Raw genomic sequence first — 27,081 nt, 5'->3', positions numbered from 1 at the left:
GGCTTTGTTACGATAGAGAAGTTAGGTATCCAGATTCCACAGAAAGCTGCTGCCCTGAGGAGTTCCTGAACCTCGAGTCAGTTGAGGGAACCGAGATTGAGCAGATGGCCTGCTTTCTCTCCAGGCCAAGTTGACATTGTCCCTCGGGTAGATGAGGTATTTGACCTTTTTTTTTTTTTTTTTTTTTTTTTTTTTTTTGACAGATTTGGGCCCTTTTCCTTGAAACCTTGTAGCCAGCTTCCCATAGGAGGGAGAGGTGTTGTTGTGTCCCTTCCAAGCCATCCTCCTGGGTCTGTCTGGCAAGCGGTAGGTTGTCTACATACCGGAGCAGCATATGGCTATGTTTATCCACTGGGAAGTCTTTTAAATCAGAGGCTAATGTTGTGCAGAAAAAAGTCAGAGAATTTTTACATCCTTGAGGCAGTCTAGTCCACGTTAGCTGGACTTTGTCCCTATTCTCAGGATTTTCCCATCGGAAGGCAAAGATTGGTTTACCAGCAGTGGGGGGGGGGGCAGGTGGATACAGAAGAAGGCATCCTTGAGATCCTGACATGGGAAGAAGGCAGCTTCAGTGGGGATAAGGCCCAGGAGAGTATAGGGTGAAGGACGACTGGGTGCAGGGTATTGGTGGCCTGGTTTACTGTTCTGGAGTCCTGAACCAGCCAGCTGGCAACTGTTCCTGGCTTCTGGACTGCCAGGAGAGGAGTGTTCCGGGATGACTGGCAAGATCAGAGGATTCCAATCTGTGCCTTTCAAGGAATGAAATATTGTTTTTAGAAGGTGGGCCCAGTTTCTGGTTTTAGTTCTACTACTATTGGGGGTATATTTTGGGCCTGTTCAGTAGACTTGTCCTCAGCCCATACCCCAGGAACCTTGAAAAGAAGCTCAGATCCCTGTTGTGGCCTTTGTACAAGACTACAGAAGCACCACTCTTCTCCTTGGGGAACCGGGAGAGTGAGGATTTTTGCTTTTGGCTTTCCTAGGGTCAAGAAAGCCTGGCCACAAGAGTTGAAAGTTATCTGGGCCTGCAGTTTTCCTAATAAGTTCCGACTCATTAAGGCCACAGGCCAGTCAGGGAGGTATAGGAATTCATGAATGACTTCATGGCCATCTAAACTGCATCACTGAGGGAGCACAAAGGATCAATGAGCTAGGCTACCTGTGGCTCCCACAGTAGTGGCTTGTTTCTGTGAGAGAGGGCCCACAGGTTGGGTCACCATAGAATGTTCTACACCAGCATCGACCATGAAGTTCATGGGCCAGCCCCCACAGTCACTTGGACCATAGGCTCCTGGGAGCCTAACAAAATGGAGCCCAGTCTCCTGGTCCTCATTATAGTTTCCCATAGTGACTAATCCAACAAAATTATCCTCAAGGACTTCATATGGTTGCCATGGTGGTTGGTACCATCCTTGAATCACTCAGCCCCTCCCCCTTGGTCCAGGGACTGGATGGTAATCCTCTCTCAGTGACACTTGTTCTTCAGTGACCTTGATGGCAACAAGCACATTGGCTCTGTCTTAATCAATCTCTGGGCAAGGTGGTTCTTCTTGATGGCTGCTTCTCTGGCCTTTACTCTAGCCCTCCAGGATACCTCTCAGGGCATGTCCCGAAGGTCCCACGAGGGCAGTGACAAGTAGATTTACCTTCTTCATTCTCTGGTCTGCCTCACATGGGCCTATTGGTTTCAATTGACGAATGCTTTCATCATCACCTCCAATAGTTAGTTTGCATTCATTCCAGCAAAGCCGTCTAACTTCAGCAGTTTACGTCAGAAGTCTCCCTGGGTATGACCAACAAAAGTTGCATTAACCAGCTGCTGACTTTCAGCTGCTTCTGGGTTGAAAGGTGTACAAAGACAGACGGCTTCATGTTGCCTCTCATAGAATTGACTTGGGCTCACTTCTGGTCCCTAGAACACCTCTGAGGTCTTGTTCATCTTCATGGCCTTCTTTCCTCCCTCTTTCATGCTGCCTAATAGTGCTTCTTAATAATGCTCAAGCATCTGAAATCCCTGGTCATCGTTAGGGTCCCATTGGTGAATCTTTCTTCAGGAATTGGCTCAGGGCATCAGCTTGGGCATTCTCAGTTCTGCCACCACTTTAAGGGTTCTTCCAACCACTTTAACATGGCCTGGGTAACTCAGCAGTGTTCTTCAGTGTTAAATTGAGTCCGAAGTAGCTGGTGGCGCTCAGTGCAAGTGGACTTGTGGGTCTGAATGATGGATTGCATTAAATCAATCATAGCCTGAGGCTTGTCAGTGAAGGAAGGGTTGCGGTTTCTCCAATGCAGGAGATCAGTGGTGGCAAAAGGCTGATAATATGAAAGTCCGTTGTCCTCCTTGCACCTATCTTGATCATAGTAAATGGGCCCCTGGGTTTGTCTTAGTGGCATTTTCAGGGCACCTTGGCATCTATTTTTTTTTTTTTTAAAGAGAGAGTGAGAGAGGAGAGAGAGAGAGAGAGAGAATTTTTTTTTAATATTTATTTTTCAATTCTCGGCGGACACAACATCTTTGTTGGTATGTGGTGCTGAGGATCGAACCTGGGTCGCACGCATGCCAGGCGAGCGCGCAACCGCTTGAGCCACATCCCCAGCCCCTTGGCATCTATTTAAGAGGAGCTGCCAGCAGGTCCTCCTGGCACTCAGGAGGAATAAAGTGGAATATCCTCTGTCTCCTCAGATAGAATGGGCTTCTCAGGTTCCATAGCATTTTGAGGCATCATAATTTTACAGTCCTCTTCCAGGCAAGCCTTTAGCAAACATGGCTGAGAGAGGATGATGTCTTGCCAGCAATCAATATAAGGAAACTGGTCAGAGTGCCCAGGGTCACCTTTAACAACTCTAAACACCTTGCTAACTAGTTCTGTGTCTAGGGACCCCTAGGTGAGCCAGCCTACTCGGAATGAGGGCCCATGTATTTCACAGAAAGTCTGGAGCTTTCCAGTGGTTACCTTAACCCCATAGTCTCCAGAATATCCCTTTTTGAAATTATTTATCGTACACCCTAGGGGTATACACTTACTCTGTTTGCCACCCATTTCCTCCTTCTAAAAGATGACAGTCATACACACAAGAAGGGAAAGAGGGAAAGGAGTGAATGATCACTCCATCAGTCTCTGGCCATCCTGTCTCGTCAGGTGCCTCTTAACATTGGCAGGTTGGTATAAACCCCTGACCTGGACCAGGCTCGCCGACATTATGGAGAGCCTGGTGTTGGCACAAGCTGTATGAAGATCATCGTGTGTCCTGTTCCATGACTAAACACTCAAGAGTCACTCCAGGTGAACCGGGCTGCACGAAATAATCACAGAGAAATACCTTTTACTTTGGGTTCATGGCAGCTCCTTTGACCTTAGGGGTCTGTGGAAAGAGAGAGCAAGCACATGCTGAACCCTTTTATTGGGGAGAAGCCATTCAAATGAGGGTCAGGTTTCAGGGAGTTGAGTCTAGCAGATCCTTTGTCACTAAGGTGCAGGCCTCAGCATGCCATGGGAGGTGACCTCACCTGGTGCCAGTGATCTATGGGGGATCTAGCCCTCCTAACATGACAGCACAAGGACCCCTGAGAGCACAAGGGAACCTGGTGGGGCCACAGGAACCAGCTCAGGGAACTTACCCATCAGACAGTTAGGAGCCCCAATTCAAGAGGCAGACATTCCTCAAACATCAGAGTAGCCCAAGTAGTCTCAATGGTGCAAGACAAAGGTGCAACTCTAAGGTGCTAGGCAAAGAACTGGAGACTGTTGGATGCAAGTCAATGGTGATTGGATGAGGTGGGCTAAGCCCAGAGTGAGTGTAGAGTCCTGATCTGCAGTTCCATGGATGTTGGGAGCTGCCACATAGGAATTGAGCACCCCTTGGCCTTGAGTGATGAGAATATGGAGATGTGGCAAGCCAGCCATGGGCTGTGTGTGTGAACTATGTGTATTGAGCACACAAAGTGGACTGAACTGACGTTGCCCCTCTGTTTAGGTGGGCCTCGCTCTGGTCTTTTCCCTTGCTCTGCCATGATCCCCACACAGCTCGTGAAATGGGTGTGGCCTTCCTAGATGTCAGTCAACCTGCCGACAGCAGGACATGACAAAGCTAAAGGGCCCAGTGCAAAATAGGGGCCTCAGATCAAAAACTCAGGAAAAACAGCTGTGATTCAAACCAGGTTACCTAGTTTGAATATTACACAATTGTTCATGTATTTAAACATCACACAGTAATCTATAAATATGCATAATTTTATGTATTGAATAAAAAATTTAAAGATACTAAAATATTGAGTTTTTTCCTTTTAATCATTTTATTTGTTATAAACCATGTAGGGATATGCTGCAATGGAGTAGACTATTTTTTCTCTTCTTCTCACTAGGTAAATACATAAGACTGTGAATGGTGGAGAGAAAAAGGCAGACTGGAATCTTCAGAATCAAAGAACGATGTGTTGATGACTTCCCTGGACTTTCTTTTCACATCATGTGTCCAAGACTGGAAACTGAAGAAGTCAACAATCTAGAAATAGTAATCGAAGAAAACCAACAAAGCCACCCCCAAATTTCTCTCTAGCCAAAGGACCGGAAGGAGGAAAGTTTAACAGTTTTTGGACAATGATGGCTTTACTCCAGCCAAATATCAGCAAAGGCCAGTAGAGAACCTTTAATACTCACCTGCCCGTGAAGTCACTCCAAATCCCCCTTGTCTTCATCAGTTTTCTGTTACTATAGCAAGATTCCCTAGGCTGATAAGGTAGAAAGAAAAGAGACTCATGTAGCTCACAATTCTAGAGGTTTAAGGTCATGGCACCAGCATCTGCTTGGCCTCTGGTGAAGGACTCATGGTGCATCACAATGATGGGAGGACATGTGACAGGAGAGATCACATCTTAATTCAGGAAACTGAAGCACAGCTGGGGTCCCATGAGAACTACATCGACCCCTTCCAAAGGCACACCCCAATAATCTAGAGACTTCTCCCTAAGACCCACCACTAAACACCCTTAAATGTCCCCCGACCTCTTAACATTCTTATAATGAAACCTTGGCTGGGCTCTCCACAGATCTACAGAATCCGCATTTCTGGGTTGGGGCTCAGGAATCTGCATTCTCACCTATGACCCTGGAAGTTCTGATGCTAAAATGGAGGATCAGTATCCTAGACTATTTGACAATTCTTTCTCTTATTTTGTATCATGCTTCTGTGCTGTGAAAAGAAGACCTAACTATACCTGCTTACATGTTTCAAAGATCCTTATGCAACACAGGAGCAAACTAAACCTCATGACATTCTGATACTCAGTCCTCACTCAGAATTCCTGAACCCTGTCACCTTGCTGCTTAGTTTGTGAGTTATAATTCCAGACTTTAATCTTACAGAGAAAAAAAAGACTAAAAAAAAAAAAAAAACTTGGGTAAAACCCCCAATGTCAGAAAAGACACATAAAAACAACAAAATAAATCAGTCAAATAAATAGAAAGGATAAAGGAAATGTGGTAAATAACTGGAAATGTCTAGAGATATAGCAGTTCTGGGTCAAGACCAGGAGCTATATCCATGTCTTCTGAGAGGTGGCTGTGTAGACCCAGGTACACAGTCAATCTGAAAGCCACTAGTGGGGCTGACCCTGATGACTCAGCCTGAGGTGTTGAGACAGCTGGGCTGCCCCTGGCCCTTGTGAATCTGACTTGTGTTTGCATCCCACCATGAGGCAGGGTAGAACATGAGTGCCCGGAGTAGGTGGGTTGCAGGGCCTTGGAAAGCAGGTTCGACAACAGAAGGAAAACAGATATAGGAATGAATAAGTAATGTCCAACAAAAGGGTGGGCTTTTTTTTTTTTTTTACGACAACCCCAGTCGCTTATCATAGGGTAGGGAGAGAATCCTAGGTGTTGTGAGGCTGCCTTGCAAAGTGGCTCCCTTGCTCTGCCACCTGCCTGGGAAAGGCTGACACTCCCTGTTCTTACACCCTGACGATTCCAAATTGACCCCAACCATCAGTATCTTCCACTAACTATCCAAGTAAAATATTGGACATAGAAGTGGCATAATATAAAGGTGAAATTAACAAAAACTTGAAATACAAGGGTTGGAGTGTGGCTCAGTGATGGAGTGCTTGCTTACCATGCACAATGAGGCCCTGGGTTCCGTCCCCAGCACTGCCAAAAAGCACAAAAAAACTTAAAATTAATGTGAAATATTTCCCATTAAATAAAAACATTGAGACTGGGACCTGAAAAGTAAATGAATAGTAAAGCTTCATAAATGTGGAATGGGGAGGGGACCAGAGTGAGGGATGAATATTGTTCATTTAGGTAGAGAACTAAAGAGATATTAACCTTTCAATTTTTTTAATGGTGACATAGAAACTGACAGTTTTCAAACCACCCAAATTTGGGGGAACAAAGAACTAAAAGCTAGACCACATTAGTAGAAATATGTAACCAAACAGTTTAATTATTTTTTAAAAAAACAGTGGAACAATTAAATTGAGATGGCCTGATTCAAGCCAGTCCCATCAATTGTTAACAGTAAATTTCAATAAAATTAGGTCCTCTGCTAAGAAAGCATCAGTAATAATATCCTGGTATATGTTGTTTAAAAGAGGAATGCCTAAAATATAAAAATGGATAAACTTCAGACAGTACCAATAAACACCACAAAAGTAAAATACCAAGATTACTGATGTGTGATAATACAGAATTGAAAACCACAGCCATCAAGTGGAACAAAGAAATATAGTTCATATTGACAAAATTAGTGAGAGCAGATAACATGAACTGGGTACTGATGAAGTTACAGTTACTCGGGGTTTCTCCACTTCTGCTGGTGGGTGGGATTTGCACAAGTGGCAGCCTCTGCGGCCCCAAGTGTTGCAGTTCTTAATGACCGGCCCTGCCCTCCCCGCAGCTCACCATCAATCTTTTTCTTTCTGGGTTCTTGTCTCAGAAATTCAAAGAATGAAACCCACAGACCAGGCAGGATGTGTGAGTATAACAGCAGAATTTATTGAAGAACAGGAAAAGAAACTTTGCCATCCAAGAGGGGACTCCATAGCATGTTTCCTTGCAGGAGTGTGCTAGACTTGGGTCTAGCACTTGGGTCATTGCTATTGGTCCAAACTTTTGCCAACTAGGGTTGAAAACTACTAATGACAATGATCCAAATTTATGCAAATTAGGGTTTGTAAACCTACTAACAGTATAGATCAGTTCTAGAATCTGGACTTCCATTCAGGTCTGCCCCATTTCCATTTTCTCACCACAGGTCAGGAAGTGGGGTTGGGAGTTGTTGAGAGTTGAGGTCTTCCAATGGTCATGGTTGATGCTAGCAGGTTGCTGCAGCGCTGCATGCACCTGGTTTCTGCCGCAAGCATCTATCTGTACCATACCCAGGCCTGGTGGACAAAGGGTGACAGGTCCTCTCATCTTGGCTCTCAGAATGTCAGACCCACCAGACTGCCTGGCAGGCTCCACACTGTCAGGGGCCATGCTTGCCACCTGAGCTCCAACCCACCCAGGCCACTGCTCCACTGCTCCTCTGCTGCTTCTAGGCAGGGACCCATAGGCTTGCTGCTCCACTTGGCAGCTAGGGCACCAGTGTCTTTACATCTGGGTAAAATTTGCCTCTGGGGGAAAAATGATCAACACTACTTAGAAACGAGGAAGCTGGGCCTGGCACCACCGTGCAGGCCTGTAATCCCAGCGGCTCAGGAGTCTAAGGCAGGAGGATTGCGAGTTCAAAGCCAGCCTCAGCAACTCAATGAGACCCTGTCTCTAAATAAAATACAAAATAGGGCTGGGGATGTGGCTCAGTGGTCAAGTACCCCTGAGTTCCATCCCCAGTATCCAAGGGAAAAAAAGAAAGAAATGAGGAAGCTGAGTCACAGAGGCCAAAGAACTTACAAGAAATCCAATCCGTGCCAGTGGAACAACCTGGCTATTAACTTGAACTTTCCAGCTCCACATTGCTATGAACCATCATATCAGTTTTCTGTGTGCTGAAGCAACACTAACTTGGGGGATTAACACAAGGGAAACTTAGGCTCTCCCACTCCCCCGGGGGCCAGAATCCAAGATAGAGGGTTCCAAGGGTCTTTCACTCCCTGCCTGAACTTGGCCCCCAGTCCCACCAGTTCTGGAGCATGTGGCTTCCTGGGGGGCTGTGGACATCCTGGCAGGAAACATATCAGGAAGTCCCTCAGGCTGTTCCTGCTGGGGCTCTCTCTCTCTCTTTTTTGGACCACTGCTGATCCATCTTCCTCTGTGTCTTCATCTGCCACCTCAACTTCTGAGTCGCTGGAACTGGTGGACACCCTGAGCAGGGCCCATGTCCAAGGGCCCCAGTTTCCACTTGTTGCCAACAGGCTCTGAGCAGGCCACGTCTTATCAGGTTAGCCTGTTGTCATTCTGTGACCTGCATTCACTCATCTGTAGGTTCTAAGGGCCGTGACAACATATCTTTGCTGTCAACCTGTGCTAAATGGGGCATCTCTCTCTAGTTTCAACTGTTCCTGGGGATTGGGGAGAACAAGTGGCTAGCTCAGGTCTGTGGCTAAGTTTAATGCACACAGCAGGGACCTTGCCAGCCCTGCAGCACCCCTCTTTGTGTTTTGGTGGGGGGGGGCATCCCTGTATTCATGTGGTGGTCCGCACCCCTCCAAACCCCTCCAATGGGGGAGCTACCTCTAACCACATGGAGGCTCCTGGCAAGCCCAGTTCCTCCCCCCACCCCCACACTCCACCCCCAGCTGACTGCACCTATTATTCAACCCCAGGGCTGCAAAGGCCCCAGAGTGCTGTTTTTCAAGAGGTTTTGGCCTTTTTTTTGTGGGGGAGGGCTACCAGGGATTGAACTCAGGGGCATTCAACCACTGAGCCCCATCCTCAGCCCTATTTTGTATTTTATAATAGAGACAGGGTCTCACTGAGTTGCTTAGTGCCTTGCTTTTGCCGAGGCTGGCTTTGAATTCTCTGCTGGAATTATAGGAGCGCGCCACCATGCCTGTAAGGTTTTGGCCATTTTATTCCTAATTTACTTCTTTGTTGCTTACCTCATTTATCCCAGCAGCACTGGGCTTAAGCTGCGGGAATACATAGAATAGATGCCTGCTCACGGCACAGGAAGGCCTTCAGGTATTTCATGAGTCCATTCCTTTACTGACAACCAGGACCTGTTTAGATCTTCTCCTGAGGCCTGGAGATAAGGGCAGTGGTCAGCCCCCATCCTCATTTCCCTCATTACCTCTTAGAGACCTAATCTCATTGCAAGCTTTCCCATAAGCTGCCTAGTGTTCAACCCAACAATTAGGAACTCACAAACATAAGCCTGAAAAAGGTCATCACTGCTAACAATTTTTTAAAAATATTTTTTTAGTTGTAGTTGGACACAATACCTTTATTTTATTTATTTATTTTTATGTGGTGCTGAGGATCAAACCCAGTGCCTCACACGTGCTAGGTGGGGGCTGTGCTATACCACTGAGCCCCAGCCCCAGCCCCACTGCTAACAATTTTAACTTGGAAAACCCCAACTTGGTAAAGTGTTCTTCTAAAGCCAAGCTGGTGGCACATGCCTGAAATCCCAGCAACTGAGTAGAAACTGAGGGGACTGAGGTAGGAGGATCGTAAGTTACAGGTTGCCCTCAGCATTTAGTGAGGTCCTAAGCAACTTAGCAAGCCCCTACCTCCAAATACAAAATAAAAAGGGCTGGGGATGTGGCTCAGTGGTAGAGTGCCCTGGGTTCAATCCCCAGTAACAACACACACACACACACACACACACACACACACAGTGTTCTCCTAAACTTTGCAACTTAGAAGGTTTGTATACTTGGTGAACATAAATACATTGAAGTTTCAAAGAAGCTGATAATAATTAGCATCGCAGTTACATAAAAGTCCTTTGCACATTAACCTAGCTTTTACTTTTGAAGTAAAATGTAGAATCCCTGGTGTGTAGGGTAACTATCATTATGTGACTCTGCCTTTAACAGGTCTGTACAGTTTAACATCACTGACCGACCAAAATTAAAAAACAACATTAAACATCTTGTAAATTTAGGAAACCATGCAAATGATCACAAATAGACTTGTGACCTGGTGTATAATTGCATCTCATGTAAACAATAACAAAATGTTTACTCAGTCAAAGCAAACAGAGGCAGATTGGGTTTTCAGCAGCAGGGCTGCCCAGATGGCAGGATTTTTCAGATAGTATTTCAGAGTGTTGTCATGGGAGGAGAGGTATTTTCAGGGAAATGACTGAAGAGCTCCCAGAGAGAAGTGGGAACCTGATTCAGGACTAGCAGGGTGCTAGGTCCACATGTGGAAAACTAGTGTAAGTATGCGTTATCCAGAGACCTAGACAGAGGTTGATTTAGGAAAGTAGATCACATTCAAGGGAATGTGTACCACCTCCAGAGTGAGAAGTGTGTCTTGGGCTTCCTGTCACTCCTTTTAAAGAAAACCCAGTCGGGGCTGGGAATATATCTCAGTTGGTAGAGTGTTTGCCTCACATGCACGAGGCCCTGGGTTCAATCCCCAGACACACACACACACACACACACACACACACACACACACACACTTCTGGTGAGGGATAGCTATGGAAAGGAACATAAAATGAAATCAATCTGGTGATCTCAAGATTGTTTGTACTTTCTAATTTATAAATTAAACATCATCACGGATATGAGGCAAAAGAGTATTTATAGTTCAGTATCATCTAAGTTTTCAGATATCCAATGGGGGTCTTGGAATGTGTCCCCCAAGTGTAAGGGGAAATGACTATACATACATTATTTTTTTAAATGTCACTGAGATCATCTGGGAAGGAAGATTAAAGCTAATTTTAAAAACATTTCTATTTTGTACATTGCTGTATTTTTTTAATCATCTCTTTCCCAAAGCCTATTGCTACCATGGATAGTTCGCCTCCTAGGACCTGACACACAGCGGGTAATAGATAGACATTGGTTCAATGAACAAACAAAATGAAAGTACGGAAGCCTTTCTTTCTTACCTTTATTTCCCTTCAAAGACTATTTCTTGAATTAAATTCACTGCATGGGCCCCTCAAAATGTTCCCCCAATTCCCAAAGGGCTGGGTAAGTGACAAAATCATCTTAAACATAATTCCTACAGCCTTCCTCTCCTGCTAAAAGCTCAACCATTTTCATGCATTCATTCAAGAAATATATATATTATTTCTTGGTCACTTATATTGGTCACTTACTATATGCAAAGGACATATTAATACCAGCAAAGTGCTGGTATTAACTTCTTCAAAAGATTGTCCTAGTGAAGTCATTCAGTCAACAAATATTTGGGTACCTTCCACTATTTCAGGTGCAGGGACTGCAGAGGTGGCCCCTGCTTTATGTGCCTTAAGGTCTCAGTGCCAGAGGTCTCAGCCCCTTCAGACACAAAGTGTCCTCAAACAGGTCACATTTAGTATCCTGTCTACTATCTGAGGGAAATTGTAAGCTCACATAACATGTCTACATGGTGAATTTGGAAATGCCCGAACTCTAAAGTAAAGGAGAAACGCAGGGAAAACAGTGAACCAACCTGAATGCTTGCGCCACAACAATACAGAGGTCACAGATGAACCTGTGCATAGAAGCACCTTGAAAATGATCCCTAAGGAAAAAAAAAATTTAGAAATTTTAGTGTTAAAACTGTGCACAAATTCATTGCGCTTATTTGCAAAAAGCAGGTTCTATGCTCAGATCATTACAGATTGTACTTTAGTCTCCGTGACTGTCCCGTAGGACCCGGGTTGTGGCTGACTGACCTGCTCAGGCAGGTATGTCTAGGGCCCCTGCCCCAAGTGTCAATCACTAGCCCAAGGACTGTACCTTGGCCTTTCCCTTCAAGAATGCTGGGTGTGGCCACTAGGGCTGCAGCAGTAACCAAGTTAGAAGCCACAGTTTCTCACTGCAGGGAGTCTGGAAAACACCACGGTGTGTGAGCCCCAGCCCAGAGCCAAGGGTGCTGACTTCCCAGGTGCTGAAGAACAGGATTCCAGCTGAGGAAGATATGAAGGTGATGCTGAAATGAAGCCCTAATTATGAAGAACCAGGCCTGCCACGCCTTCCCCAGGCCTGTGTTCCAGGCTGCATATGCTTTTTTCTTTTCTTTTGGTGCTGGGGGTTGAACCAGGGGCACTGTACCACTGAGCACATCTCCAACCCTTTTTATTGTTTATTTTGAGACACAGTCTCGCTAAGTTGCTGAGGCTGGCCTTGCACTTTTGATCCTTCTGCCTCAACCTCCCAAGCTGCTGGGATAACAGGTGTTAGCGACTGTGCCCAGTTTATATCTCCTCATTTACAAACACAAACCTGGGCAGGGAGTAGTGGCACACACCTGTAATCCCAGAGACTCTGAAGGCTGAAACAGGAGGATCATGAGTTCGAAGCCAGCCTCAGCAAAAGTGAAACACTAAGCAATGCAGTGAGAACCTGTCTGTAAATACAATACAAGGGGCTGGGGATGTGGCTCAAGTGGTAGCACGCTCTCCTGGCATGTGTACAGCCCGGGTTCAATCCTCAGCACCACATACAAACAAAGATGTTGTGTCTGCCGAAAACTAAAAAATATTAAAATTCTCTCTTTAAAATAAATAAATAAATAATACAAAATGTGGTTCGATGGTTGAGCGCCCCCGAGTTCAATCCCTGGTACCAAAAAAATATTTAAAAATTAAAAACACAAACTTTTGTCTTCCTTTCCTCTCCTTTCTTCTTTTGTCTCACTATGTTGCCCACGCTGGCCTCCAACTCCTGGGCTCAAGGGGTCCTCCTGCCTTAGTCTCCTGAGTGACTGGGACTAGAGGTATGGGCTGCTTGAAACTAGTTGCTTAAAGCAACATTTTTTGTTGTTGTTAAGCAGAGGAGCGGTGCTGCAGTCCAGCTGAGGCAAAATAAGGGGGGGCTGTGACGAACAACTTGTGTAGATTCATACAGCAGGAGTGGGAGCCCTTTATTGTAGGACAACAGAGGTATTTATACATTTCACACAGCTTATCTTAATTAGCATAAACTAGATACATCAGTCAACCAATAAGGAATCTCCACACTTATTGTTATTTCTCAAACCACTCCCTCTGGCATTTTGCCAGGCACCATCCAGACTTGTTTATGAACTCTAACATTTCTCTGGCAAAATGCCAGGTGCCATCCTGACTTGTTTACAGACTCTAACAGAGCGGGACTTTATTCTGGACATAGGTGGCTGGGTGCTCAGTCCCCCATCAAGATAGATGCCTCATGCACATGTTGCCATACCACATGGTCCAACAAGGTGTGCACATCTCTAGCAGCTTGGGCATCGGCCTCCAGCACCCACTACAAGTGGTCCTCATGCAGCCGGGCATCCATTTCAAACAGCGCAATCCTGCCTGAGGCTGGCAGCAGAGCCAGGGCTAGTTGGGGACCACCAGCTGCTTCCTCCATGTGGCTGAGGTCTCCCAGGGCTGTGTCTTCCACAAAACCAGCTGAACATGCACAAAGTCCGGCATGGGTATCCCAGCATCCAACACGGCCATCACACAAGCTGCGTAGGTTCCACCATCAGCCTGCAGTACCTGCACACAGATGTCAATCTGGGATCGTGGGTGCAGCTCAGTAAGAAAAGGTCTGGCACAGCTGTAGGCCCATTTCACAGGTCTTACAGCCTCCATGTGGCCTCCGCTTGCGCTCACCTGTGCTGAAGGTTGCTGAACTATACTGACAGTTCACCAGAGCCCGGTCAGGCAGAACTGGAACCCGGATCTCCCTGGAAACGGTTATTTGGAATTATCCCCTCTCCATCCACCAGCATTCTTTTGGCTTTGCAGAAATGTCACGTTTGTTTCTATCCATTGCCTTCATCCTGGCTTCTTTCACCTAAGAAGTTGGGCTCCCACATTATGTGCTAAGCAATTAAAAATTATTTCTGCATTGGGGAGGCACTTTTGCAGCATAGAACATAGCAATAAAATCAGACAATTTTATTTAAAGTCGAGGCTCTCAGAGAGTTTATAGGAAAGACAAACGAGTAAGATTAAGTAGAAATGACGTTCCCAAACGTGACGTGAATAGAATTGCCGGGAAGTGGCCGAGTGGGCGACAGCCTGACACGATGAGGAGCCCGACTGCGGAGTGCAGGGCGCAGGAGAGAGACAGGGCATACCCAAGGATGCACCTTAATAACTTGGGCATTTACTCATCCGATAGTTGGCATCGAGCATTCGCTGCGTAAACGGGAGGCGCGCCCGCGACCCCGCCAATCCCGCGCGGCCCGCTCGCCTCGAGCCGCCAGTAGGCCACTGCCGGCGCCTGGGTGTGAAGGTTGCTCTACGTAGGCAGAGCCGTCGGTCTGCGCGAACACGCCCCTGCGCGCCTGGATCTTGCGCAGCTCTGCAGCGCGACGACCGTCCACCCGGTAACCCTGGTCAGACAGGAGGCCCAGCCCCGCCAGGTCGCCGACCCAGCTCTCTTGTCGCGGAGAACACGGCACCCGGAAGCCCGGGCTTGGCGGATCCAGTTTCCGGCTGTCCGTTCCCTTCCAGTTCCGGGAACTACGATTCCCCGACGACCCGGACACTTTCCGGGCCCGGGACACCACTCCTCCGGACTCATTCCGGCCGGGGACTACGATTCACCCTTCCAGCGAGGACTCCCGACCGACTGTAAAGCAACATTTTTAAGGCTGTCAGGTTGTCTGGGAAACAGGGTTCTGGTAGCTGTCGTGTGAGGGTGCGGAACTGACAGAACCTTAAAGAACATAGCAATAGTCAAGAACCAGTTGGTAGGATCAGGCAATATTTTCTTGTTATTTTTTTAAATTTCTTATGAATTTTATTTATTCATATTATAATGGATACATTGCAATCTGTTATAAATTTAATCAATATAAAATATAAATACATTACAACCGAGTGCAGTGGTCAAGCCTACAATCCTAGCCATTCAGGAGGCTGAGGAAGGAGAATCACAAGTTCAAGGTCAGCCTCAGCAACTTAGTGAAACTGTCTCAAAATAAAAAGGTCTTGGGATGTGGTTCAGTGGTAGAGCACCACAGAATTCAATCCCCAGTATACACAAAAGAGTAAATTTATTTTATTAGAGTATTGCTCCCCAATCTAAGTGACCTATAATCTCATTTTCTAAAAACGAAGTTTTTTTCTGTTAATATGTACATGTATATCTCTTTTTTTAAAGTAAAAAGCTGTCTTTTCTATATTGTTTTATTGTGTGGCTTGCTTTTCCCATTCAGAAAATACATCATTTTCTCCTGTGTATTAGTGAGCTTTTCATTCTGGTAATCAAAACTCTTGACATAAACAACCTAAAGGAGGAAAAGTTAATTGTGGCTCATGGTTTCAGAGGCCCCATCCCAGGGTTGTCTGCTCCAAGGCAGAAACATCATGGCAAAAGGGCTTGGTGGAAGAAGGCTGCTCAGCTCATGGTAACAGGGAAGGAGAGGTAGGGGAGGGGATATTCCCCACTTTTTAAGTACAGGCAAATTGAGGAACCATAATTATCACACATCAAACCAGCTGGAGTGCCAGACAGGGCTTTTCTCCCAGTGCTTCCTCCTTCCTTGAATTTCTCATTTAGGTGGAAGAACCCCTTCTCCTGAAACTGCCTGGGGCCTCTGAGCTAACTGATGGCACTTGTGGTTTAGACCAGGTTAGTTACTGTTTATGAGTCTTGTGTCCAAGGCTTTTGCCCCAAGGCCAGCTCTCTCCTTGCATCTCTTATTTATCTGCTCATTTGCAAGACAAAACTGTTGGGGCTCAGTACAGAGGGCAGTCACCCCTTATGTCTTCCCAATGAGACAGTAAGGTTCCTTTTGACCATATTATTTAGGGGCTTCCCTGTGAGTCTGCTGAATTTCCTGAGCTATTCCCTGTGCCACCTGCACCCAGTTGGGTTGAAGGGAACAGTGCCTCCTATCTTTGATATGTTTATAAAGTAAACTCATAAAATTTCTATATTAAAAGGGAGCAAGGGGGCTGGGATGTGGCTCAAGCGGTAGCACGCTCGCCTAGCATGCGTGCGGCCCGGGTTCGATCCTCAGCAGCACCACATACCAACAAAGATGTTGTGTCCGCCAAGAACTAAGAAAAAAATAAATAAATGTTAAAATTCTCTCTCTCTGTCCCCCTCTCTCACTTTCTCTTTAAAAAAAAAATAAAAATAAAAGGGAGCAAGGGGGCTGGTGCTGGGGCTCAGTGGTAGCACACTTGCCTGGCATGTGTGAGGCACTGGGTTCGATTCTCAGCACCGTATATAAATAAATAAATAAAATAAAGGTCTATCAACAATTTTTTTAAAAAGTATGTGGGGGGGGGAAGCAAGCAAGGTAGCAATGATCAGGAGAAAGAGACAAAAAAGCAAAAGGACAGCTTTTGTAATGCCAGATTTGTGGGACCTCAATAGACCTCCAGGAGCCCAATCTGATGCAATCACAGGAGAGTCTTTATTGCAAGGTGGAACCTGGGCTCACAACCTTTCCAATGCAGCGGTCCCAGGGAGTGAGTCCTAGTCCTTTGTTCAGTGAGATTTTATAGGTTTTGGGGGTACTCTGTGCGTCACAACATCACACAGCAAATCATTCCATACCGAGGGAAAAATCAAACAATAACTCTTAACATTGATTAGCACATTCAATGGCAGGAACAAGTTGGGTAGGGGTAATTGGTTAGTACAAGAGGGAGATTCCTTTGAACTGATTGGTTTAGGCCACGAGGGGTGTACGTGTTGAACTACATGGGTTTCCCAACATGTTATCAACCACCATAAACTACTGGGGGGTCATCTGGCATCCCAGGTATTTTCCCTATCTTATGCTGATTGGTGGTTGCTAGGGAGGTTGCTATGGGTCCTTACCTAGCCTCACTGAGTCAGGGACACCTGGCGCCACAGATCTCTCCTGTTATTTGTAGACAAACAACTCAGTAGGGTGGGTATGTGCTTAGGCGTGCTCCGTGGGTTCTTCCAAGGACAAGGATCATGCCCCCTTCCTTGGACAGGCTTTGCTCTGAGGTAGAGGCTGGTTTCTCAAAAATGGGGTCACATTCCTTTCTCAACTCTATGTGTCACAGTATCACACAGCAAATCATTCCATACCGTGGGAAAACAAACAGCAATTCTTTTTTTATTGTATTTTTTTCAGCAACTCTTAACATTGATTAGCACATTTACTGGCGGAAACAAGTTGGGTAGGGGTGATTGGTTAGTACAAGAGGGGGATTCGTTTGAACTGATTGATTTAATCCGTAAGGGGTGTACATGGTAAACTACATGATTTCTTAACACATTATCAATCACCGAGACTACTGGGGGGGGTCATCTGGCATCCCTGGTATTTTCCCTGTCTCATGCTGATTGGTAGTTGTTAGAGGGTTGCTATGGGTCCTCACCTGAGTCAGGGACACCTGGCGCTGCTGTCCCTCCAGTTATTTACAGACAAACAACTCAGCAGGGTGGCTATGTGCCTAGGAACACTCTGGGTTTTTCTAAGGACAAGGGTCACGCCTCCTCCCTCTGGACAGGCCTTGAGGTAGAAGCTGGTTTCTCAAAAATGGAATCACATCAGTTTCTCACTTTATATAAGGAAGGGGAGGCAGGAGAAAAAAAGACTAAATTCTAGCAAGGAAATGTTCTGACAAGGGTTTTGGAAACAAGGATATCTAAATTGAACAGTTCAGGATGAACCAATAACTGTCAACCAAACAAAATAATTTTCCAATAAGACTGTTGCTGCCGGCCATCTGATCTCTTTAGCATTTATCAAGTCAATCATCACAAGCACAAACTAACAGCAGGACTAACTGACAGAGGAACATTTGAGATGGTGCACCTTGTAACCCCAGAGACTCCAGCTGTTGAGGCAGGAGGATCCAAAATTCAAGGACAGCCTTGGCAACTGAGTGAGTCCCTGACTCCAACCAAAAAATAAAAAGGACTGGGATGTAGCTTAGTGGTAAAGTGATCCTGGCTTAGTCCCCTCACCCAAACAAAAAACCCAAAACTATAAAACAATTGCACAAAATCAGTCTGTACTTGCAGGTATCTAGGCCATGCCATGCCGTATTACAATAATAAATCATAAAAAAATTAAATTAAATTTAAAAATAAGTCACCTTTTTCTTAGTGTTAGGTTTATAGCTATAAAAAGGCCAGAAAGCCCAAATTCTCCTGAGTGTGCACAGAAATAGAATTAGCACTTTCAATTCTTAGGTAAATCACAGCAAAGATTTCCCCCACCCCAGCCAGGTTTCTCTGTGTAGCTTCCCTGTTAGTTGGTGTTAGACCAGGATGAAAGAAAAGACCACTGACTTCAATTAAAATCAAATTAAAGCAAGCTTATTATTTCGACCGGCCAGACTGCCTCTCCCTCCCAAAACGGCGGGAACAAGACAGCAACCCCAGCTTTCCTGCAGCCCAGCTTTATAGCCCAGAAAGTTACACAAAGGGGGGGTTACAGATAACAGAACTCTGATGAGCATAACACTGATGGTAGTTTACATTTTTTGCTGGCCCCAACATCAGAATTTATGAGGGTCATTAGAGCCTCAGAGAAGGTCGTTATCTGGCCAGGGAAGGCCAAGATTTGTGAGGCGTCACTAAAGTTTCAGAGAGGGCTGCTATCTGGTCAGAGAGCAAGGCATGGGTGAGTTCAAGGCACGGGCAGGCATTCCAAGCAGGTTCAGAATTTTCAGTAATTTATAATAAAGCCGAAATTATCTTTTCATGGCTTTGTGGCGAAATGGCTCCCAATTTTAAGAAAAGATCAGGTTGGGTCTATCAGTTGGCACCACAAATTTACAGAACACAATCTAAACAGTACAAAACCTGGTGAAATAAACATCTAATAAGTGAACAAAGAGCTTGTAATTATGGACTACACACTTTAATTTTTTTTCTTCCAACATGCTAAAAGGATTCTGTAAAATTGGGTAGATTTTTTTTTTCTCCTTTTGGCAATATAAGTACTGTCATTTATTCTTTTCTTTTTTTGGTACTTGAGATTGAATTCCGGGCATTTGACCACTGAGCCACATCTGCAGCATTTTATTTAGAGACAGGGTCTCACTGAGTTGCTCAGTGCCTTGCTTTTGCTGAGGCTGGTTTTGAACTCGTGATCCTCCTGTCTCATCCTTCAGAGCCACTGGGATTATAGACATGGCCACCAATGCCCCACTGTCATTTATTCTTCACAGTGAAGCTACCTCACATGATGTAAGTACTACTGAGGTAGAACTGGGGGATTCTGCCACAGTCTGGCTGCAGCAAAATAACGGGGGTGGGGGGTGGGGGGGGTGGGGGGGTGATGAACAACTTGTGTAAATTGATACAGCAGGAGTGGGAGCCGTTTATTGTAGGACAGGAGTGGTATTTATACATTCCACACAGCTTATCTTAATTAGCATAAACTAGATACATCAGTCAACCAATAAGGAATCTCCACACATAATGGCTCCCTGGCGTTACTTCACAAACCACTCCCTCTGGCAATATGCCAGGCACCATCCTGACTTGTTTACAGACTTTAACATTAACCACTCCCTCTGGCAAAATGCCAGGCGCCATCCAGACTTGTTTACAGACCTTAACAGGATTCAGAAAAGGAAAGATATTCTCTCAAAAAGAAGAGGTGCACTGGGCGCAGTGGCACACACCTGTAATCCCAGTGACTTGGGAGGCTGAGGCAGGAGGATTCTGCGTTTAAAGCCAGCTTCAGCAACTTAGTAAGACCCTGTCTCAAAATAAAAATAAAAAGGGCTGAGGATGTGGCTCAGTGGCAAAACACCTCTGGGCTTGATCTCCAGTGCAAAGAAGAACACAACAGTAGGAATACAGTCTGTGTGTTTGTGTGTGTGTGTGTATGTGTGTGTGTGTGTGTGTGTGTGTGTGTTGGGGGCGTGGTTCTGGGAATTGAACCCAGGGCCTTATGCCTGTGAGGCAAGCACTCTATCAACTGAGCTATATCCCCAGCCCAGAATACAGTCTTTTGATGACTGGCAAATAGATCTTACTCAAACGCCACATGCCATGGGAAACTTAAGATATTTGCTTGTATTGGTGGACACCCTGTCTGAATGGGTAGAGGCCTACCCTACCAAAACAGAAAAAGCCTCATAAATAACTAGAATTCTCTTGAAGGAGCTGATCTCAAGATATGGGCTCCCCTCCTCTATTCAAAGTGACAATGGACCATCTTTTATTGTAAAGGTGATCCAACAGGTGAGCAAAGCATTGGATATCCAATGGAAACTGCATGGGAGTAAGATGTTGCCAATTGCTCTCCTCTGCAAACAAATGGTCCCCAGAAGTGGGCTCAAATTAAGCCTAGATGAAATAGTGTATGGGAGACCCTTCCTGGCCCAAAGGAAAGGGGAGGATATGGTGATAACAGGAGAAACTAGACTAAAGCAGCATGTGCAACAGATCAGTCAAATATGAACCACTGTGCATGAGTATACTTCAACCAGGTCCCCTCCAAATTCAGAATTACCTCTGCATCCCTTGCAGTCTGGGGACCAGGTGCTACTCAAGATTTGGAAAGAACAGGGGCCATAGCACCAACTGGGAGCAAAATGGCCAGGGCCTATGACATGCTTCAGACAACTCACACATCTCTGAAGCTCTCTGGAATGAAACCCTGGGTCCACACCACACTAGAGAGAAGAACAGCCCAAGAGACTTGGCAGAAGCTCCTTCTCCCACATGGACATTATGACCCTTAGGGGACTTAAAATACCTGTTCAGGAAAAAACACAATGAGAGATTTTATGTTTTCATTAACTCAGTTGTTTTCCCCTATCTAGGCTTGGAGGACAACAGTTTGGTCAGAATAGCAGAGACCTTGACTACCTCGACTCATGCAGCTATTGCTGGCTCTGTCTTCCCAGGGCCAGATCCTCTGTGGACCATGGTGACCCCTTTGCACATCCAGTTACAAACTTCATTCAGATCCCAGATGGAGACTGGACACCAACATGGGACCTCAGAGCCCACACCATTATGTATTGTGTTCAAGTAATGCATTACCAGCTGAAGCTGTTTCTAAAATTCCCATCTCCCTCTTCCTCTTGTTGCCTCTAATATCACTTACCTGGTCCATAGGGGAATACAAAATCCAGAGTATCTTGAAATGAGACCCTCTCCTGAGCAAGAGCAACTACCTCTGTGTGTACACAAGGTTACCCAATTTTATACAAAGAAAATTATAGCAGTATCTGATTTTTCCTTCCCACATTATTCCTGGATCAAATGCGTAGGATTTAAGTCAGGGATTCCTTCCTCATTGGAGCCCAACTGGATTCCTTTAAAGAAACAATGGTCTTCTGTGCCCCTGCAGGACATGTGTTTAGCTGAAAGATGAATAATTATCTGTGGGCTACTGAATGCCTCAGAAACTTCACAACTCCCACCCAATGTTTTCTAGGAAATTTAGTGACACCATTCTCAATTCACTCTTTAAGTGAATCTGCTCATTGAACAAGCTTGATAAAGCTACTTATTTGATGGGCTAGGGACCTCCCATGGGGGGAATCCCTGATGGCAATGAGTATTTTCATTTGGCTACACTTTATTACCCTGGTGGGGAGATGGGGCCCATGATTGGGTCCTCTGAAATGTGTCCAAAACTTTGATCATTCTGGCCAATGAACAGCCTTGTCCCTTTCAAATTCACAAGCCTCTCTGAATGCTTTGGTCAAAGTAGTTTTGGATAACAGAATGGCTTTAGACCATCTGTTAGCAGAGCAAAGGGGAGTTTGTGCTAAGGCTAATAGATCCTGCTTTGTTTATATTAACACCACTTCACAAGAGACTAGTATTGAACAGATCAGGCAACAAGCAACCTGGCTGCAAAAAAACCCTTGACCACCACACATCCCTTTTGGCTGGGATGAAATTAGGCGTATCTGATTGGTTCTCTGGCCTCTTCCTGGATACCAAGAGGGATTAAGTCTATTTTACTAGGCCTCCTCCACCTCAGTGCCTCTATGTACTAGTTTTCTGTTTATTTTTTTGTTGTGGCTCCTCCCTTTGCAACTATGCAACCAAAGACAGAAGAAAGAGTGACAACAACAAGTAAAAACCTTCCATTATAAAGACCCCTCTGGTTGCTCATTCTCAGCAGGAAGTACCTTGAAGATGTCCTTACCCACTTTTCCATAGAACTGGAGGATAGAAATTAACAGTGAGGAAATTTAACAGTGGTCTCTTCATCTTCTCTGATGGTAGCCCTCATTGCTCTAAGGCTTATTTTTTAAAAGAACATGGTTTTTTTTGTTGTTGTTGTTTTTGTTCTCTCTTCTCCACTCTCCTCCTCCCTAACAAGATTAAGGAGATAGTGTTTACTTTTCCTTCCCCTAGTTAATTGCCTTTGAACATACCTACTACAGGAATGAGATGCCTGCCGAGGATCTGGGAAGTGAATTATCTCCCAAATTAACATGAACTGGGACCCCTTTTCAGAGCACACCTGGAATGTAACCCTTCAAGAGTTCCTCTAAAAACCCCTTGTCCCTCCTGATGAGGAAAATCACATCCTTTGGGACAGGAATCCCCTGATTCTCCTTTGCTAAAAAAGCAATAGACCTTCTTTTTCCTTTTTTCTTAAAATCAAGTCCTCATTATTGGATTGGTATTAGGGACAAGGACTGAGCTTTCGTTTACAATTATAACATATTTTTATTTTCATTCAATCTTGGGATTGAACCCAAGGCCTTGTGCATGTGAGGCAAGCACTCTACCAATCTGCATCATGACATTTGTTAAGGAAGGCAGTATAAATACATATATGTTTTTAAATATTATTATTATTTTGGTACCAGGAACTGAACCCAGGGGTGCTCAACCACTGAGCCACATCCCCAGCTCTCTTTATTTCTATTTTGAGAGACAGGATTGTTGTTTAGGGCCTTGCTAAATTTTGAAGGCTGGCTTTGAATTCATGATCCTCCTGCTTCGGCCTCCTGAGTCGCTGGGAATATAGGTGTGCACCATTGAGCCAGGTTTCATGAAACCAGTGTGTGTGTGTGTGTGTGTGTGTGTGTGTGTGTGTGTATTTTTTTGGTGGTGCTGGGGATTGAACCCAAGGCCTTGTGCATGTGAGGCAAGCACTCTACCAACTGAGCTATATCCCCAACCCGGAAACCAGTATATTTTGACATAAAAAAATTTAAGGTTGGCATAAGGGAAGATGATTTTACCCAACAAAAGAGTTCTTGGGTGTTCCTTTCAGAGATAATGTTAGTTTGAATGGGATGTGTGTATAGTATTGACACTAATAGTATCTTAAGTTTCTCTAATGTTTTCAGGGTATAAAATACTTCTGCATACATTTTGATCACTTTTTCTTCTTCTTAACAACCTGATGGCAAATGTAGGTTAGTTACCATCTTACAGATTAGGAAACCTAAGCTTCCATGTGATCTGTTTAGTCAGAGATGGAATGGCCTCAGTTCGAGGTCATCTGGCTCTTTTTGCCAATATTTTATTTACTCTATCAATAATTCCTTATGAGGGGGGCGTGGTAGCGCACTCCTGTAATCCCAGTGGCTAGGTAGGCTGAAACAGAAAGATTACAAATTCAAAGCCAGTCTCAGCAAAAGAGAGGAGCTAAGCAACTCAATGAGACCTTATCTCTAAATAAAATACAAAACAGGGCTGGGGTTGTGGCTCAGGGGTCTAGTGCCCGGGTTCAATTCCCAGTACAAAAAAATTCTTTATGAATATGAATATCACTTCATGCTTTTTTGTTTGTTTCATCTGTACTTTCAGAAACACTAATTTATTTCCAGGTGGGCATCACAATTCTGCATAAACTAGGAGTAAGTTTTATTTAGGCTCCTGGTTAAGAAGCAAAGGAAGCTTTTTGAACCCACCTAGTTATCTTTTGTTTTTCATTCTGAAGTTTATTAGTGAAGGTTGGAAACCAGGACACAGGCTTTGTAAACAGACTTTGCAAGTTTTCAGTTATGGATCAAAGTAAAAGAACTTAATGGGTCTGGGGATATGAAGCTCAGTGTAGAGAACTTGCCTAGGATGGGGCCCTAGGTTCCATTCCCAGCACTCAAAAAAAGAAAACAGGAAGGAAAGAGGGAAAAGAGAGAGGGGGAGGGAGGGAGGGAAAAGAGAGAGGGGGAGGGAGGGAGGGAAAAGAGAGAGGGGGAGGGAGGGAGGGAAGAAGAAAAAGAAGGAAGCTAGGAAGGTTGGTTAGCTAGTTTTGTGTTTTTTTGTGGTGGCCTGTGGGCATCCCAAGTCTTTGTAAGCCTAAAGTTCACTGTTCAAATCCTAATATGACAAATGTGCTTTGGAGCTTGTGTATGTATTTTCCTTTCAAATGACGTTTATTTAAAACTCATATAAAGTTACAAAAACCTTCCCGGCATTCTCAGAATTGGGTTCAAGAATGAGACCTGTGTGTTCACAAACAAGTGGCAACGTGAGCCATCAGGGCTGGCGTGTGGGATAGGGCCATCAGAGTCTGTTTGCAAACCAGTAAGGGGATAGTGAGATAAACATGTTATCAGCTTACGCTCAGCCTCCGCAGGAGCCCAGGGGAACACACTTCTACATTTCCTGGTTACCCCATTCCAGCGTCTTACGGTCTTCTATTTTCAGAATTTAATTTGATTCTGGAATCTCAAACTGAGCATTCTGTGTACTTTAAAAAGACAGTTTTGAGATTGTCTTGGCATATGGGTGGGAGAGGAAGGGATGTCCTGCCCTCAACAACATTTCAAGGTAAGCGCTTCAGTTGATTTGAATATCAACTTGTCTATCGCTGGTAGTTTCATGAAACTCTTATTTTGAGAAAATAATATATATTGTCTTTCTTTTGACCAGAATGCATATCCAGAAGGTGCTTTCAAGCCAAATGTGTTTAAGGAGCTCAATTTTACTACCTCTCCACCCCCGCCCCGCGAATGCACAGGGAGGTGGCAGCTCCGCATCTTCCGGTCAGCGTCAGCAGTCCGAGGGCTGAGGGAGCCGGTGTTACAGTTCAGAAAACGACTAACTTTCCCATCTTAGACCTGCCATAATTGAAGGAGGGTCTCCGCAGCGCAGACACCGAATCCAACCCTGCGGAGTAGGGTGGGCGCGTCCTCCTCCGGCTCGGGGTAGACTGGAGTCGAACACTAGGGAACCGCGGGGCGGCGGGGACCGGGAGGCTCCGGCGCGGCCTTCCCAGAGTGCCCCGCGCAGAGGGGACTCTTAACTTGAAGCGCCCGGTGACTCAGCCGCGTGGCCGCGCGGGCCAGGGCGGGGGGCGCGCCGCTGCGGCACTGCCGGTCCCGGCGGCGGCTGGTGGAGGCGCGGCCTGCGCGCGCCTCCCGGGCGGATTCCGGCCCCGAGCGCGGGAGCGCGGTGGGGAGCTACGAGTGAGTGGCTGGCGGGCCGGACGGGTCGGGCGTGGCCCAGGGTTGCCTTTGTGTCGGGGGCCCTCTCCTCTGGACGCCGCGCAGGCCGACTCCAGCGGCGGCCCTGACCCTGGACGGCAAGGCCGCGGACTCGGTCGGCGCCGAGAAGCGGCGGCAGATGGGTGACGGGCGCTGTCGCGGTCCGCAGGGTAAAGTCTGAGGGTCGGGCGTCGTCGGGGGTTCGCATTGGGGCCAGGAGGTCCACACCGTCCGGGGACGGCCGAAGTACAACTTGCCTGCCGCAGGCCTCGGTGGGTTATCCCGCCCGAGGAAAGACGGGGACCCCGGAGTGTTCACGGACAGCGCGTTTGCAGGCGCGATTAATTTGCCTTGGCAATTAATTGAGCCATTAAAAATAATGTAGTTGGTCGGACTTCCCTCTGAACTCTGCCTGGAGTGGAGTGCATTTTGCTCGGTCCTTTCACCCCTGCTCCGAAGTCTCTTTTCCTGCCACACAAATGACTCGCCGTCTTCCGAGGCTCTTCGGGTTGAAGAACTGGAGAGCGCTTTAACCTGTAATTTTCTTTTAAACGAAACCCCACTTTTCATAGCACACACTGTTTTCGGATTTACGAGCCCAGTTAGGCGTTATCAGAAAACCTCTCCTGTTTTGGAATTTGTGATTCTTTGTGAAAATTCTTGGATTAGATCGATTTTAAAAGAAGGATCCAGTAAACAAACTAACAAGATCATCCTTTGAAGGAAATGTAAAGCTTAGGGAAATACATTTCCAAGTCCTTTAATTTTGTCCTTGTTCGTGTTAAACCATTAGCTGCATCTGGTGCCTGGGAAATGGAGTTTTTAACGGTCCCGCAAGCAGTGTTGGAATATCAATCAGATATGATGAATTCTGAAGCAGAGCTTCACCTTCAGGACCCACCCCACCCCCCATTACTCCACTCTTAAAATCCAGGCAGTCGTTCTGAAAACAAGGTTGCTCTCTGTTAAGGTTACAGTACCCTAGCACCACTCTCAGAAGTTTGATTTTAGAGTTCTGTTGTAGGTCTCTGAGTCTGCATTTTAAGCAGACACTTTCTCTTGGTCTGTTGTTGGTGATCTAGGGACCACACCTTGAAAAACCACCATTGAATTGGGCTGGGCATATTAAAAACATTATTATTATTATTATTATTATTATTATTATTATTATTATTATTATTATTATTATACTTAGGATTGAACTTGGGGGCACTTGACCACTGAGCCACATCCCCAGCCCTATTTTGTATTTTATTTTAGAGACAGGGTCTCACTAAGTTGCTCAGTGTCTTGCTTTTGCTGAGGCTGGCTTTGAACACGAAAGTGATCCTCCTGCCTCAGCCTCCCAAGCCGCATGGATTCCAGGCATGTGCCACCAGGTCTAGCAAACTTTATCCTTTTATTGACTTACTCCTCTCCTGACTCTCTGGAAGGCAGTATGAGAAAAGATAGGGCTTTTTTTAATCCTGTTGTTAGGGCAGGAAATGACTTTTACATTCTCGTTGTTTTGGTGGTATAAAGATTCTCTGTGCCTAGTTAATATGTCCTTTTCCTTCTGGGGACTGCATATCCTCAGAGTTTAAGCTATACTTGAAGGCCAAATCTCCCTTCTCCCAGCTTGCTCAGTCTTCCTCCCCTCAGAACCAGGGCAGCCAATCCCATGTACTTTCCATAGTCTTGAGT

General features: G+C 45.6%; 1 protein-coding gene and 1 pseudogene across 8 annotated transcripts in view; one reads left to right on the top strand and one right to left on the bottom strand.

The window, feature by feature from the left end:
* Nucleotides 1–6,970: 6,970 nt before the first annotated feature.
* On the bottom strand, nt 6,971–25,606 carry LOC101958633 (exosome complex component RRP41-like; annotated as a pseudogene).
* Nucleotides 24,567–27,081, top strand: part of Kctd20 (potassium channel tetramerization domain containing 20) — a 34,113-nt gene continuing 31,598 nt past the window's right edge. For 3 of the 8 annotated variants that reach the window (XM_078020110.1, XM_013355784.4, XM_005318759.5), the window contains exon 1: nt 25,248–25,380. The gene's annotated coding sequence lies outside the window, so the exon portion shown is untranslated. Of the gene's footprint in view, nt 24,743–24,874; nt 25,094–25,247; nt 25,381–25,430; nt 25,569–25,652; nt 25,671–27,081 lie in introns of those variants that run through there. The other 5 variants (XM_021721953.3, XM_021721952.3, XM_078020112.1 and 2 more) reach the window with 5 other exon arrangements.

Source organism: Ictidomys tridecemlineatus, chromosome 8 (genome assembly GCF_052094955.1).
Source record: "Ictidomys tridecemlineatus isolate mIctTri1 chromosome 8, mIctTri1.hap1, whole genome shotgun sequence".
Taxonomy (NCBI): Eukaryota; Metazoa; Chordata; class Mammalia; order Rodentia; family Sciuridae; genus Ictidomys; species Ictidomys tridecemlineatus.
The sequence above is the reverse complement of the archived record's forward strand: the minus strand, read 5'-3'. Positions and strand labels throughout refer to the sequence as shown.